The sequence below is a fragment of the Poeciliopsis prolifica genome, unplaced genomic scaffold (genome assembly GCF_027474105.1).
Source record: "Poeciliopsis prolifica strain line A6 unplaced genomic scaffold, Auburn_PproV2 SCAFFOLD025, whole genome shotgun sequence".
Taxonomy (NCBI): domain Eukaryota; kingdom Metazoa; phylum Chordata; class Actinopteri; order Cyprinodontiformes; family Poeciliidae; genus Poeciliopsis; species Poeciliopsis prolifica.
In genome coordinates, this window is record NW_026562400.1 from 601,687 (window position 1) to 616,136 (window position 14,450).

At 39.0% G+C, this 14,450-nt stretch overlaps 1 pseudogene; it reads left to right on the top strand.

Moving 5' to 3' along the window:
* Positions 1-6,775: 6,775 nt before the first annotated feature.
* LOC129371042 (tripartite motif-containing protein 16-like) lies at positions 6,776-12,554 on the top strand (annotated as a pseudogene).
* The last annotated feature ends 1,896 nt before the right edge of the window (positions 12,555-14,450 follow it).

The following is a 14,450-nucleotide window of genomic DNA, read 5'->3' on the forward strand; positions in this document are numbered from 1 at the left end:
GCTCTCTCTGAAAAAAATCTAGCATAAAAATTTTAAATGTTTTTCTTTTGGAGCTGAATTCATAATCATTTAAAAGCCAAAGCGTTTCTGATATACACCACAGTTTGAAGCGAACGCACTCCTCTGCTGGTGGGGCCACTAAGGTTTCTTGATGTCTTAATGCATGAAAGACATGGAGAAACAACATTGAAATATATGCAGGAATTTGAAATGACTGAACTGAGAGAATGATTTAAACTGATAAACAACTTGCACATCTAATTGATTGCAAGTTTCTGAGTATTAAAAACATAAAAAAGTATTTTATTAATTAGTAATCCAAGAAATTTAATCGTCAGTGAGGTTTGGTTAGATCCAGATCAGCATTTTAATTTTTTATGTCACTTCTAAATTCCCAGAGGTGATAAACTTGGTCCAGTGTTTCTGTGTTTAACCGGGTCTCTTTTCTGAACAATGTCTTCAAAAGAACTGCTGCTGCTGAAATATGAGTTTTCACTTTGGTTTTTACTCTATAGTTTGCGCTACTGACTAACAGTGTCTGTTAAACTGTAAAGCCACCAACAGGGGTGCCATTAATCATCATTAATCTAAAACGTCCTCCTGTGTCTGGATCATCTTCTCACTTCCAGGTTGTCTTGTCTTGAATGACAGCTGCTTCTTTGTACTATCACCACATTCTTGCTCGATTTGATGCTACTGTCTGAGTTTTCTCAGACAGATTCCTTCTTTCTTTTAAATGAGGATCAAATTACTTTATGTGCAAATTGAGCTGAAGATTTGGGATATATTGAAATTAACAAGATTGAGCTGGACAAAATTTGCCCCAAATAAGATTCCATATAAATAATTTTAAATTAGACCTGATAGACCTTAAAGCAGGGGTATCAAACTCCAGTCCTGGAGGGCCGGTGTCCTGCAACGTTTAGATGTGCCCCTACTGCACCACACCTGAATAGAATAATCAGGCCATTAAGGCTCTGGAGAACTTATCTGCACAAGGAGGAGATAATTAAGCCATTTCATTCCAGGGTTTTGTACCTGTGGTACATCTAAAAACTGCTGGACGCCTTAAAGAGACATAAATGTCATAAATTTATAATAATATTACAATAATAGTCTAGAAAATAGCATGCACTGTCACTGGAAATGACTTCAGACTGGGAATAAAATATGTTGCACACTCACACCGAGTGTGGACCAAATTCACAGCTGATTGGACACATCTCCCTCTGGATCGGGTGTCTGCGAGAAAGTGTCAAATCGAAGTTCATCCTCCACGCCTTCACATCCGCTCTCACTCAGTCGATCAGGCGTGTACTTCAGATGCCTGATGTGACAAATGTGGGCAAGTGAGGAATGCGAGCTGCGTTCACCGTCTTTATCACATCACTGTGTGTCTGTTCAAACTGCTCGCCAGCCGTCTGTCTTCTCTTATCGGGCAGATTTGACATTTTTGCACCCAGATCCTTCTCAGTCTGCTCCTAAACATCTAGCTTCAGGTGAAGCTATTGTTGATAAGCTGCTTAAGTGTTTGGATGAGCAGAGTGTTCATATTTAGCTGCTTTGCTGAAATGATTAATTATATTAATCGTGATTAATTGATTATTGAAATCATCATTAACTATTTAGAAATGATTGATCATTAACTGGAATATACAGACTCCAAAAATTGCCATTTGCTGAAAGAATAAAACACTCAGAGCAGCAATTAAAACAAAAATGTACAAAAAATATATACGTTTTGCATTTCAGATGAAAATCTTTGTCTGTAAATATGTTCTGCATAAAATTCCTCAAATGGTGGTTCAACTTCAGCAAACAAACAAACAGAACAAAACTTTCTGTTAAGTACCTTTTGCCATAAAAAAGCATCAAACAATTGCTTTCAGCTGAAAATGCATTCTTCTCTACAAATGATCAAGCACTAAAGGAACTTTGAGCTATTGAAAATTAAGCTGTCCAATTTCTTTGTTTTCTTATTTATGAAAGGCGGTGAATTATTTGCTTATCTGAATCTTTAATTTATTTTTAATATTGTGAAAAAAAGGCTTTAGTGGTTAAGTGAAAAATCAGCAGAAAGTGCCAAATCTTTGATACGACTAATTGATTAATCGTCAAAATAACCGATAGAATCATAATTAATTTCAGCTCTAATGGACACATGGTAACATAGAAAACATGAGAACTTCAGTTTTTATATATCTATCCTGAGTAAAAATGGTTCTAGTTTACAAAAGAAGTTTAAAATTTCCTCTCTTTTGACGTTTCCAGTGACTCAGTGAGCAAAGTGTTTGGTTCATATCGACTCCTGCCTCCTGTTTATATCTTCTGCCAACTCTGATTTAATCTGGTGTGTTATTAGATGTTTTAGGCAGAAAGAAATTAGAAAGGAAATGTATTTACAGCAAAGAATTAAAGCTGTCAGGAGTAGTTTCATAAACTCAGTCACAAGTTCTGTTCAAATCTTTGTGATCGTGGATTCAAAATGGCCTCCAGGCTTGATGCTGCCACCTTACTGAGGATGCTGTTCTCTCACATTACCTTCCTATTCTGCTCTGCATTTAACTGTTGTGGCTTTTGGTCATATTATTCAATTCAAGAACACAAATTTGACTTTTTATTTTTATTTAAGGAAAAAATCACAATGAATTAAAATATTTTGACAGTTGTATTTATTGGCTAGATCAAAAAGTACTTTATGTTTATAATTTATACTCATTCTGTAGGATTTTTGTGCTAATTTGGTGAAGATTTTTACATTTATTCTGTAAGTTTAACACTTGAGGACTGCATAATTCGATTTCAATTGTGTAAAACTTTCGCTAAACAAAACAAAACATACATTTATTCTGTGTCCACTATATGTGAATAACAAAAAGACAAAGAATTTTCCTCTGAAGAACCAAAATGTTTTGCTTTCTCCTGCAAATTTTGTATTTGTGTAACTTTAACTCAAAAGCAAACTTTGCTTTGTATCGAGAAACTTTAAAAAATGTCTCAATACAGGAGGACTTTTTAAGGAAAGGGTGACCTAAATGCTTTTCTAATTACTCAGAACTCAACAAATCTTTTTTTTTCCTCCGGTATATATATATAAGACATCTGAAAACTGGACGCTTTTCTTTCAATGAGGTAAATCTGACAAATCTTTTTTAAGTTTTGGATTTACAATAACTTACATACATTCCAACCATAAAAATTAGACTAATTTTTAAGTTTGTTATTGAAAAGAAGGAAACACACTTTTGTTTAGGCCCATAATTTTGATCCATGTGGCAAAAAGTTTGGACACTTCTCCTTTCCAAGGCCTCTGTTCCACCAAAATGATATTTTCTTTGTTAAATAAGCTTTGTGTGTGTGTGTGTGTGTGTGTGTGCGTGCGTTTCATAGCAGGCTTTTTAGGATGAGGAAGAAGATGCAGTAAATCCTCATTCGCAACCACTTGCCGAACCGTCTCTGCCTCTTTCTCTTGAGATTAGACTACGTTAGGAAAGCATGTGCATGCAGCGTGTGTGTGTGTGTAGTTAACCCCTCTCATGTGTCATGTTGTGTTTGTGTGTGCCATATGAGTGCTCAACTATGTGAGAAAAAATAACACTTTTAAGCTTCCTGCATGTGTGTGTGTGATAATAATAATCCCCTTTCGTGTGTTTGTGATAACTGTGTGTGTTTGTTTGCGGTATCTGTGTATTTTTAAATGTATGCATACGAGTGTGTGTATTTGTAAGAAAGCTGCACCCATCTCAATGACAAATTTTGAGGAGAGAAATCCCTGGTATCATATTTACCCTGAGTGTGTGTAAATGTGTGCGGTCTTAACACAGTGTGTGATAAGACGCTTCATCGTATGCATGTGTGTTTGGGAAAGCACGCATGTTTGCATTTGATAAACACTCCCACTGACTCTCCAACTCAGTGGGAGTCTGAGTTGGAAAATCCTTGTGCTCTAACACCGAAATCCAGGTTTATTATTATGAGAATGCAAAAGAAACATAAAAATGGAATAATCAGCTGAGGTAGAGGAGGAGGAAGAGGTGCAGGGAACAACCAACACCTGCTGGAATCAGTTTTTTGTCACTCAGCCGTGTGTAATATATGGATGTTTAGATTTTACACTAAAACACAACCACTTTCAATCACAAAGGAAAATTATACATACTTCATTTCATCCATGTTTCTTCAAAGAGTTGCTGTAGATGTTGAAGGAGCAGTCTGTGTTACAGTGTAACTGAAGATGTCTCTGACTGAGGCGCAGCGCACGAGGCCTATAATATTTTATAGTGTCACATTTACATTCTGGATTATTTGTGGCTCTACAGATTAGCAGGTTCATCTCTAAATTTTCATCCTCTCCCACTGGCCAGACATTCCTGTTGGCACAAATAGTTTTATGCACCAATTTAAGAATGAAAATGACAGATTTAATGAGGTGCAACATGCTTTCATTCATAAATTTGTTCATATTAGAAGGAGAATCAACTTTATCCACCATGTTTCTGTGCACAAAAAGGAATGTGACTTTGGTTCTGCTTTGCTTTCAATATAAATATTTAAAATATATAAGTACAAAAACCAAAACAGAGATTTTCTTGACCCATCCATCCCCTCAATTCATTTGTTTAATGAAACTTATCATCCTTTCATTGTGCTCTGATCAATCTGTGTTTTGTCAAAAAAAGACATAAAAACTGTAATTTATTGGTTGTATAAATCATCTGATTCTGTAAACAGAATTCTCCACTTATTTAACACAAAACTAGGTCCTGTTGATCTCTCAAACACATTTCTTCTCTCTGTCTTTCTCTTTTGAGGCCCATTTGGAGGATGAGGTTGAGGTTTGACAAACTCCTGCGGGGAGAAGCCGAGTGGAGGGTGTGTGACGGCAGAGGCAGAGCTTGTAGAATAAAGAGCATGGTGACAGTTTCTGACAGAGATCTGACAGCTGCTGCAGGTTCACATCAGCCATCTGCAGCAAAGCAGTTCTGCCGAGTCTGCACACCTCGCATCACATCAAGTCAGCTTTTTACCACAGATCCCAAAAGTTCAGGACGGGTCCCTCCGTATATGTGTACCTGCATTTATGCATGTGTGCGCGTGTGTGTGTGTGTGTGTGTGTAGGAATGAGGGAACCAGAGGGAGTTTCTGTATGCACATTTGCAAAGTGATAGTACAAGAGCTGCAGAGTGTGTGTGTACACCAGAGAATTAGAGAAAGAGAGGTTGTGTGTCTGCAAGAGATACAGAAAGGAATCAACTCGTGTGTCAGCGAGGCATTACTTTTCTTTTGTGCATGCATGCGTGTGCATGTGTGTGTGTGTGTGTGTGTGTGTGTGTGTGTGTGTGTGTGTGTGTGTGTGTGTGTGTGTGTGTGTGTGTGTGTGTGTGTGTGTGTGTGTGTGTGTTAGCTGTCGACCAGGATTTACCCTCACTGAGACTTAATCTGAGTGTCGGCAGGATTCTCTAAAGGTTAGACAGAAACAGAGGAGTGTGTAGTAAATGTTGGGACTGACCTCATTTCCAAACCTCAGCCCTTCCTCAGGTCTGTAATATTGAATTTTTATGGAGTGTTTGTGTCACTGTGAGTCTCAGGGAAATAGGAAGAAAAAAATCAAAAGAAAATACTTTCTTCTTTGTTCTAGTGAAGTTGATGACATTTTGTTTTGCTCTCATATCAGAGAAAAGAAAGAGGTTAAAATACTTTATTACAAAAAGATTTAACTCTTTTGAAACTAGAATTAGATGTTCATATTTTCAGAAAAATCTTGATATCTAAAGCTCTGCTGAGAAACTCAGCAGAGCGGACAAATAATATCTTTGCTTTTTATTGATAAGAATAAGCAAAGATAAGATTCAAGATTTGTTTCCAAACAGTCCAAAAACAGGATAATGCGCCGTTTACTTAAGTGACTGGATTGTTTATTAATTGTAATATTTTGAATTCAAGCTTTTCAAGTAATTCTAAAATTGTTTCAAATATATATAATTTGGGTGGAGCAATAAAATTCACTTATCGGAGCTAGGAATGTCAAATATTTGGCTCTTACTGTTGCATTCCGACACTTTTTCAGGCAAAACAATGCAGACAAACAAAAGACAAAACCGAATGCAGTTATAAAGTTATTATAGATTTTCTCTAATCTCATAGTGAAACAGACAGACTAAAATCTACACAGCCATAACACCTTGACTGTGCATATTTTAAACAAACTTCTGGCGTCATTCTGACTGAGGTATCTAAACACATCTTAGAGCAGCATGAGATTTAACTTTCACTGGAAATGAAAAACCTGCAACAGAAGCAATCTGGATGACTGATATTTGGGTTGTTGAAATGGCATTTCCCTAAATTTTCCAAGTAAATTTTCAAGACCTGAATCACAATATTGATTGTTTTAAACATTATTGCCAAATTCTGACAGATACTTGTCAAAACCCAGTTTTTTCTCACTTATTCCTAACACTTGTTAAATGGAGCCAAATGACAAAATCTACTTTCCCACATCAATGTAGTATTTGTAGGGAGAGTGAGTTTAATCAGTACAAACAGTGGAATTTATAGACAAAGTGAATATTTGTGAAACAAGCAGTTTATTTTAGCCGGATATCTCTTCCTTCTGGGTCTCAAACAAACATGAAAACTGGGTGGAACCAGCAGCTGCTGAAGGACGAAGCTCATTGGCTGCAGACTGTCTGCCCTGACATGTGATTGGTGGATCAGATCTCAAGTTTGTTTTTCTTCCCAGGAAGTGCAACTAACAGCGTGACTGAGAGGAGAAATGGAGCAGCAGGCAGTTCAGCTGGACCGACGAACCTTCTCCTGTTCCATCTGTCTGGATCTACTGAAGGATCCAGTCACTATTCCCTGTGGACACAGCTACTGTATGAACTGTATTACAAAATTCTGGGATGAAGGTAAGAAGAAGAAAAACTACAACTGTCCTCAGTGCAGGAAAACCTTCACACAGAGGCCTGACCTGCAGAAAAACACCATGTTAGCAGCTTTAGTGGAGCAGCTGAAGAAGACTGGACTCCAAGCTGCTCCTGCTGATCTCCACTATGCTGGACCTGAAGATGTGGCCTGTGATTCCTGCACTGGAAGAAAACTGAAAGCCATCAAGTCCTGTTTATTCTGTCTGGCCTCTTTCTGTGAGAAACACCTTCAGCCTCATTATTATGTGGCTTCATATAAGAAACACAATCTGATAGAGCCGAACAAGAGCCCCCTGGAGAACGTGTGCTCTTATCTTGATGTGGTGATGAAGATGTCCTGCCTCACTGATCAGAAGAGTATCTGCTATCTCGGCTCTATAGATGAACATAAAGGCCACGCCACAGTCTCAGCTGCAGCAGAAAGGACTGAGAAGCAGAGAGAGCTGGAGGAGAGGAGAGGAAAAATCCAGCAGATGATCCAGGACCAGGAGAAAGATGTGAAGCTGCTTCAACAGGAGGTGGAGGCCATCAATCGTTCTGCTGATAAAACAGTGAAGGACAGTGAGAAGATCTTCACCCAGCTGATCCGTCTCCTCCAGAAAAGAAGCTCTGAGGTGAAGCAGCAGATCAGATCCCAGCAGGAAACTGAAGTGAGTCGAGTCAAAGAGCTTCAGAAGAAGCTGCAGCAGAAGATCACTGAGCTGAAGAGGAAAGACGCTGAGCTGGAGCAGCTCTCACACACAAAGGATCACAACCAGTTTCTCCTCAACTACCCCTCACTGCCAGCACTCAGTGAGTCCACACTCTCATCCAGCATCAACATCCGTCCTCTGAGACACTTTGAGAACGTGACAGCAGCTGTGTCAGAGCTCAGAGAGAAACTACAGGATGTCCTGAGAAACTCTTGGACAAACATCTCAGTGATGGTCACTACTGTCAGAACCAGAACCAAAGAGTAGAGCTGGATTCTTACTTACTTTAGTTTTGACTGCCGAAGGAGGAACAGCTTATCCTGCTCTCTCTCGTCCTTACTGATAACTCTGCCTGTGAATTATTTTTTAATTTTAAGGTGACAGTTTTTATAGTTATATTTACATTATTGACATCTTAACTGGATTTTTCCAAACCTAAGGACTGGGGGATTTTCTTACTTTTATTTTCACCTTACTTTTCTTTACCTCCAAGTTAAACCAGGGCAAAATGCCTCCGGCTGACCCCAAGGACATGAGCAGTATTTTACAACGACTTCAGTTTATAGAAATGAAGATTAAACTACTGGAGGTGAACTTTGAGATCAACGCTACTTGTGGAAATGAAACAACTCTTCCTCAAATCAACGGAGAGGTTGTGCGCCCTGCACCGAGCAGCTCACCCTGGAACGCTCTGGGTGCCAAGCCGAAACGGGAGTCTCGCACTGCGGATCCGATGAGACGATTATCAGGGAGAACCCCGCACCTGGACGAATCAGCGTGGCCGGCTCTGAGCCGAAACCCACCTTCAACTTCAACACCTGCTCCACCAAAGAAAGACAAACAAGCAGCTGCAACCAAAACGCCTCCACCGACCCCACGGACAAAGCAACCAGCAAGAGCCTCAAAACATTCTGACTCTGTGGGAATCCCACTGAAAAACAGATTTTCTGCACTCCAGCCTGAGCCTCTGAGTGAAACTTCGCCTTCAAACATCAACAGTGAGGCAAGACCAACACATCGATCCCCCAAAGCTCCCAAGGACAAAGCGACCACCAGGAAAACTAAAGGTAACCCAAAAGTGCTTGTTGTTGGAGATGAGGCAGTAAAGGGAATCAGTGACGTTTGCAATCCAAGGAAAACAAGAGTGATGTATTTTCCTGGTGACACTGTATCTGATTTAACCAACAAACTGCTCTCTCTAACCACTGATCAGCCAGATATTCAGACTTTAGTTGTGCATGTTGGAGCCAACAATCTGGCAAAGCAAAAGTCTGAGATTCTGAAAAAGGACTTTAACATTCTTCTGGACACTATGGGAAAACTGAGAATGAAGTTATTTCTCAGTGGTCCAATTCCATCACCTCAATGGGGAGACGAAAAACACTCCAGGCTGCTCACGATCAACAAATGGCTGATTAAAACCTGCTCTACCAGCTCAGTGACCTTCATCGATAACCTGGATCTATTGGCAGAGCTTTCACCTTTTTGGAAGAGGAGGACGCAATCTTAATAAACATGGGATAAATACTCACTGCAAACCTTTTTTATTTTATCAACAAGGACAGCAACAGGATCATCGTGTCAGAAGAACAGGCTCAAGGATGTCTGACAGGATGAAACGCTCCCGGATCAGGAGCACAATATTCCAAAACAAGCTGATAAATCGACTGGAGACGGAGCGACTGCTTCCCTCGCTCCTTCCCCCTCCTCTCTGCTCCTCCAAGCATTCACAGGATTCAATGGATACCAATGAAGAAATGTCTTCCGGACCAGAGTTTCTTAAATTCACAGATGGAATGAATCAAGAGGTTCGCCTCGGCACGTCTCTCCTTAGCACTCACGTAGCAGACCTCACTACATTTAAGCCACCTGCCCTGACTTTCCCAGAGAATCATCACTCTGCGTTTCTGAGGTCTGAGGCCGGGGACCAGATATTATCTTTACACCCGTCTCCATCCAGAATGTGTCTGGCCCCCGGGTTCTGCAGAACAGGACATTACCTGTCCGGATCACTACAAGAAAATTTACAAAAACCAGAAATATGAAATACAGCGGTCCTAATTCAAACCTCAGAGTGATCCCCTGCCTAAAGGAACCTCAGACTGAAAATCTTTTGGCCTCCAAGCCACTTAAAGTAGCTCTTTTAAATATCAGATCACTCTGTGCTAAAGCTCTGTTAATTAATGATTTCATCACTGAGTATAATGTTGATGTTATGTTTCTGACAGAAACATGGTTGAATGACGATAATGACCAAATTGTACTAATTGAATCAGCGCCTCCTAACTACAATTTTTAAAGTGAGAACAGAAACATAAAAAAGGAGGAGGCGTGGCTTCTATATTTAAGAAAACCATAAATTGTAGTAAAATCTCTTTCGGTCATTTCACATCTTTTGAGTATCTTGGAATTCAGGTTAAAGGCTTCAAACGAACTTTGACACTAACTTTATACAAAACTCCAACATACGTGGAAAATTTCTTTACTGACTTGAATGATCTTCTTTCTCTATATGCATTGATTATGATTGTTTAATAACTGTTGGTGATTTTAACATTCATGTGGACAAACCCAAGACAGAGGGGCAAAAAAGCTCTCTGATATTTTAGAAAATTTTGGTTTAACACAACATGTAAACAGCAACACACACTCAAGGACACACACTGGACCTGGTTATCAGTAAGGGTGTGAATATTTCCAATGTCTCTGTAACTGATGTCGCCCTGTCGGATCACTTTGCTGTTATCTTTGAAGGTTCTTTATTCTTTGACCCACTTGGACAAACAGCTACTGTCACAAAACGTTCTTTCACAGAAAACACAGCAGAAACATTTAATCAAATCTATTCTTCCTCCTCACCCTTAAGCTGTAATGATGTAGATCAGTTGTTAGATGATTTTCAGTCTAAAGTTTCATATATCATTGATTCCATTGCCCCAATTAAAGTAAAGGTTTGGACTGGTAGAAAGAAATCTCCATGGAGAAATGCACAAATAGTTCGGTCTGCAAGACAAGTCTGCCGCAGGGCAGAACGACAATGGCGTAAAACTCAACTTCACGTTCATCACGACATCTACAAAGAAAAACTATGTAACTATCACTTAACACTAAAACATGGAAGGGAGGCTTTCTTTGCAGATGTCATAAACAAAAACATCAATAATGCTCGAACTTTATTTGCAACAGTTGACAGGCTCACAAACCCTCCTATGACGTTTCCACCTCAATTCCAATCTAATTTTGCCTGTAATACGTTTTCTGATTTCTTTTCAGAGAAAACCCAAAAAATCAGAGGATTAATCTGCACATCAACTTCAAAGCCAGAACCATTGCTGTACCAAAACAAAACAAATACAGAAAAAATGACCCATTTTCAACTACTTAATTATAAAACTCTAAAAGAAATTATAAGTCAATTAAGTTCAAGCTCCTGCTGTCTGGATGTCCTTCCCACACATTTCTTTAAGAAAGTCCTGCCTGTTATTGCTACAGATCTGATCCAAATCGTAAACTCATCGCTTACATCAGGTGTTTTCCCCCAGGCTTTGAAAATCGGCCTTCTATCACCTGAAGAACATCTCCAGGATTAGAGGACTAATGTCTCAGCCAGATCTAGAGAAACTCATTCATGCGTTTGTCTTTAGTCGCATTGATTATTGCAACAGCGTCTTCACAGGCCTGTCCAACAAATCAATCAAACAGCTGCAGCTGATCCAGAATGCTGCTGCTCGCGTTCTCACTAGAACCAGGAAAATAGAGACATAACACCAGTTTTAAAGTCCCTCCACTGGCTCCTGTAGCACAAAGAATAGATTTTAAAATACTGTTGTTAGTTTATAAATCACTGAATGGTTTAGCACCACAATACATCAAAGATCTGCTGTTGTTGTATCAACCTTCCAGACTCTCAGGTCTTCTGGTTCTGGTCTGCTCTGCATCCCCAGAACCAGAACCAAAAGAGGAGAAACAGCTTTCAGCATCTATGGACCAAAAATTTGGAACAAACTTCCAGAAACTGTAAAACAGGGAAACCCTGACTTCCTTCAAATCTCAAGTAAAAACGCACCTGTTTAGAGTTGCATTTGAAATGTACTATGTATGGATTTGATTTTGTGGATATGTATGTAATTTTTTATTTTTTATTTTTTCCTGTTGTGGGCAAAGGGGCCCGGCGAATACCCGTGGTTAAACGGACGGCGGAGTCCGGCGGTAACAGGCGCTTAAATTCCGTGTCAAAGGGAAGGGGGAAGAAAGGGAAAAAAGAGGGGAAAAAAAAAAAAAAAACTTGGTATTTTATTCTATGTTGCATGCCTTTGTGTTTTGTGTTTATGATGTAAAGCACTTTGAAATGCCTTGTAGCTGAAATGTGCTATACAAATAAAATTTGATTGATTGATTAAGATTTTCATGTGAAGTCACTCTGGATCCAAACACAGTAAACACAAATCTGGTTCTATCAGAGGGAAACAGGAAGGTTATGGTGATGGGTCAGCATCAGTCTTATTCTCGTCATCCAGACAGATTCACTGAATGGTGGCAGGTTCTGAGTAGAGAGAATCTGACTGGACGATGTTACTGGGAGGTGGAGTGGAGCGGGCAACAAGTTTATATAGCAGTTGCATACAAGAGCATCAACAGAGAAGGATATGGAAATCAATGCGGATTTGGACATAATGATAAATCTTGGGCATTAGAGTATTCCCAAAGCAGTTATAGATTTGGTCACAACAACATCTGGACCTCCATCTCAGGTCCAGTTTCTTCCAGAGTGGGAGTGTATCTGAATCACACAGCAGGTCTTCTGTCCTTCTACAGCGTCTCTCAACCCATGACTCTCCTCCACAGAGTCCAGACTAGATTCACTCAGCCGCTACTGGCTGGAGTTAAAATTGGGTACATTGGAGACTCTGCAGAGATCTGTAAACCCAAATAGATTTTCTCTCTGATTGTTGATCAGAGATGTTGTTAATGTCTCTGATCTGCTGTTCTGATCTTTATATTTCAGGTTTAAATGTAGTTCTTTGTTTTCCAGGATCCATTAAGGAAATGATGATTTTGTTTAATCTCATGACACAGAGTGTCTCATGCGATGCTGGAGAAGATCAGATATTTGGTTTCATCTTCATTCATCAACAACACTCTGCTTCTACAGCTGCATAGCAATTACATTAATAAAGGTTTTATTACAGGAACTGATGCGTTAACCTGTCAATATATTCAATTTATTAACTCAAAGATTTATTTGAACATTTTTTCCATGGGAAGATATAAAATGTAATTTCCTGAAATATATTGCAGAAAGAAGAAGAAAATGCTGCAAATATGCTCATTTATGCAAAACTGTTAAAAAGATAAAAACATGATATGTAACTTTGCTGAAACAGTGTTTTCATACTTCACGTACACTTTGTATTTAATGTGTCTTTGTCATATGTAAGTTACATTTTTCAAACTGAATTACAGAATAAATGAAGCGTTTACTGAGGTTCTAATTTACTGAAGTGCATTTGGGCATCAGTTGAACTTTTCCTGTTGAACAGAGTGATGATCTTCTTTTGTCTGAACCTCAGTGGTTTGATACCCTTCATGTGTCCGTAGCTTTGACAGGAAGCCAAATGGCTCATCTCCCCGATCTCATCCACTCTCCAAACAGTGAATATTAAAACGCATAATACATGCAGTTTCTCCTTACTTGCACTTTTCCCCCTGTAATTCTTTGTCGTGCACTGCTGCCTAATGTGCTGATTTAGATGTGGGGTGTCAGCCAAGTTGCCCTCAGGCAGTTCTACCCTCTGCGACCCAGTTTATGGTGGCTTCCGCTTCCCCCTGTCAGCCTGATGGTGTGCCGACCACGGAGCAGTCAGGTGGCTTCATGTGCTGAACCACAACACTGAGGCCCAAAACGGTTCGCCTGCAAAATGTTTCCACATTTACTCTACAGAGGAATATTCACTTAACTTTGAGCCAAATGACTCTGATAATAAGATTAGGGAATTGTCAAAAAGTTATGGAAATGAATTGATGAAGTTCCTTTATTATCATTACATCTGATTTTGCAACAGATAGCGAGTGTTTTTATCACTGAGCATGCAACCCACATTTTGCATGCTCAAGTAAGCAACAAACAGTTTGTTCCAGACCATTTCTCTCATCCCCTGCAGGTTATGAGTATCTATCTGTAAAGGAATACAGAAAATAATAAAACAGAAATGATTTACTTTGCTTGCAACTTTTGTTGTAGTTGCAAAAGTTTCCCCAAATTGTTTTGGTGATTTTAGTAGCAACTTTGCAAAAACTGGCACTAATCCAGTCTCTAAAAATAAATGTACATTCCAGTAACTGCAAGAGAAGGCTGACGGCCTTATCAAATATTCAGCTATGCAAGGGATTTGTTAAATTCACAGTTTTCTACCTGGAGCTTTCTTAAAGGAGGCTTATTTTATTATAAGATTTTCTTTATGCATGTTCTAAAGAGCATCTCTGTCAATAGCTCAGGACACCTAACTTAATAGCTTTTTGCAAGAGTGTTTTGTCTATTAACAATTTTTTAATTTATGGCACAAAACCTACATTAAAAAACAAAACTAAACTTAAGTTTTTAAACAAACTATTAGTTTGTTTAAGTGACAAACTAACAGTTTGTGTATATAGTTAAAGATCTCTTTTGCACAGCATCCATCCAATCTACACATTTAGTCCCTTCTGTGATTGGCTGATTTGATGTTTGATTTCATTTGAAAACATTCAACCAATGTGACAAGTGAGCATGGTTTTGACTGTTGATTTCAGTGTAACAGTTTTTGAACTGAAAAGTGATGAAAAATGACAT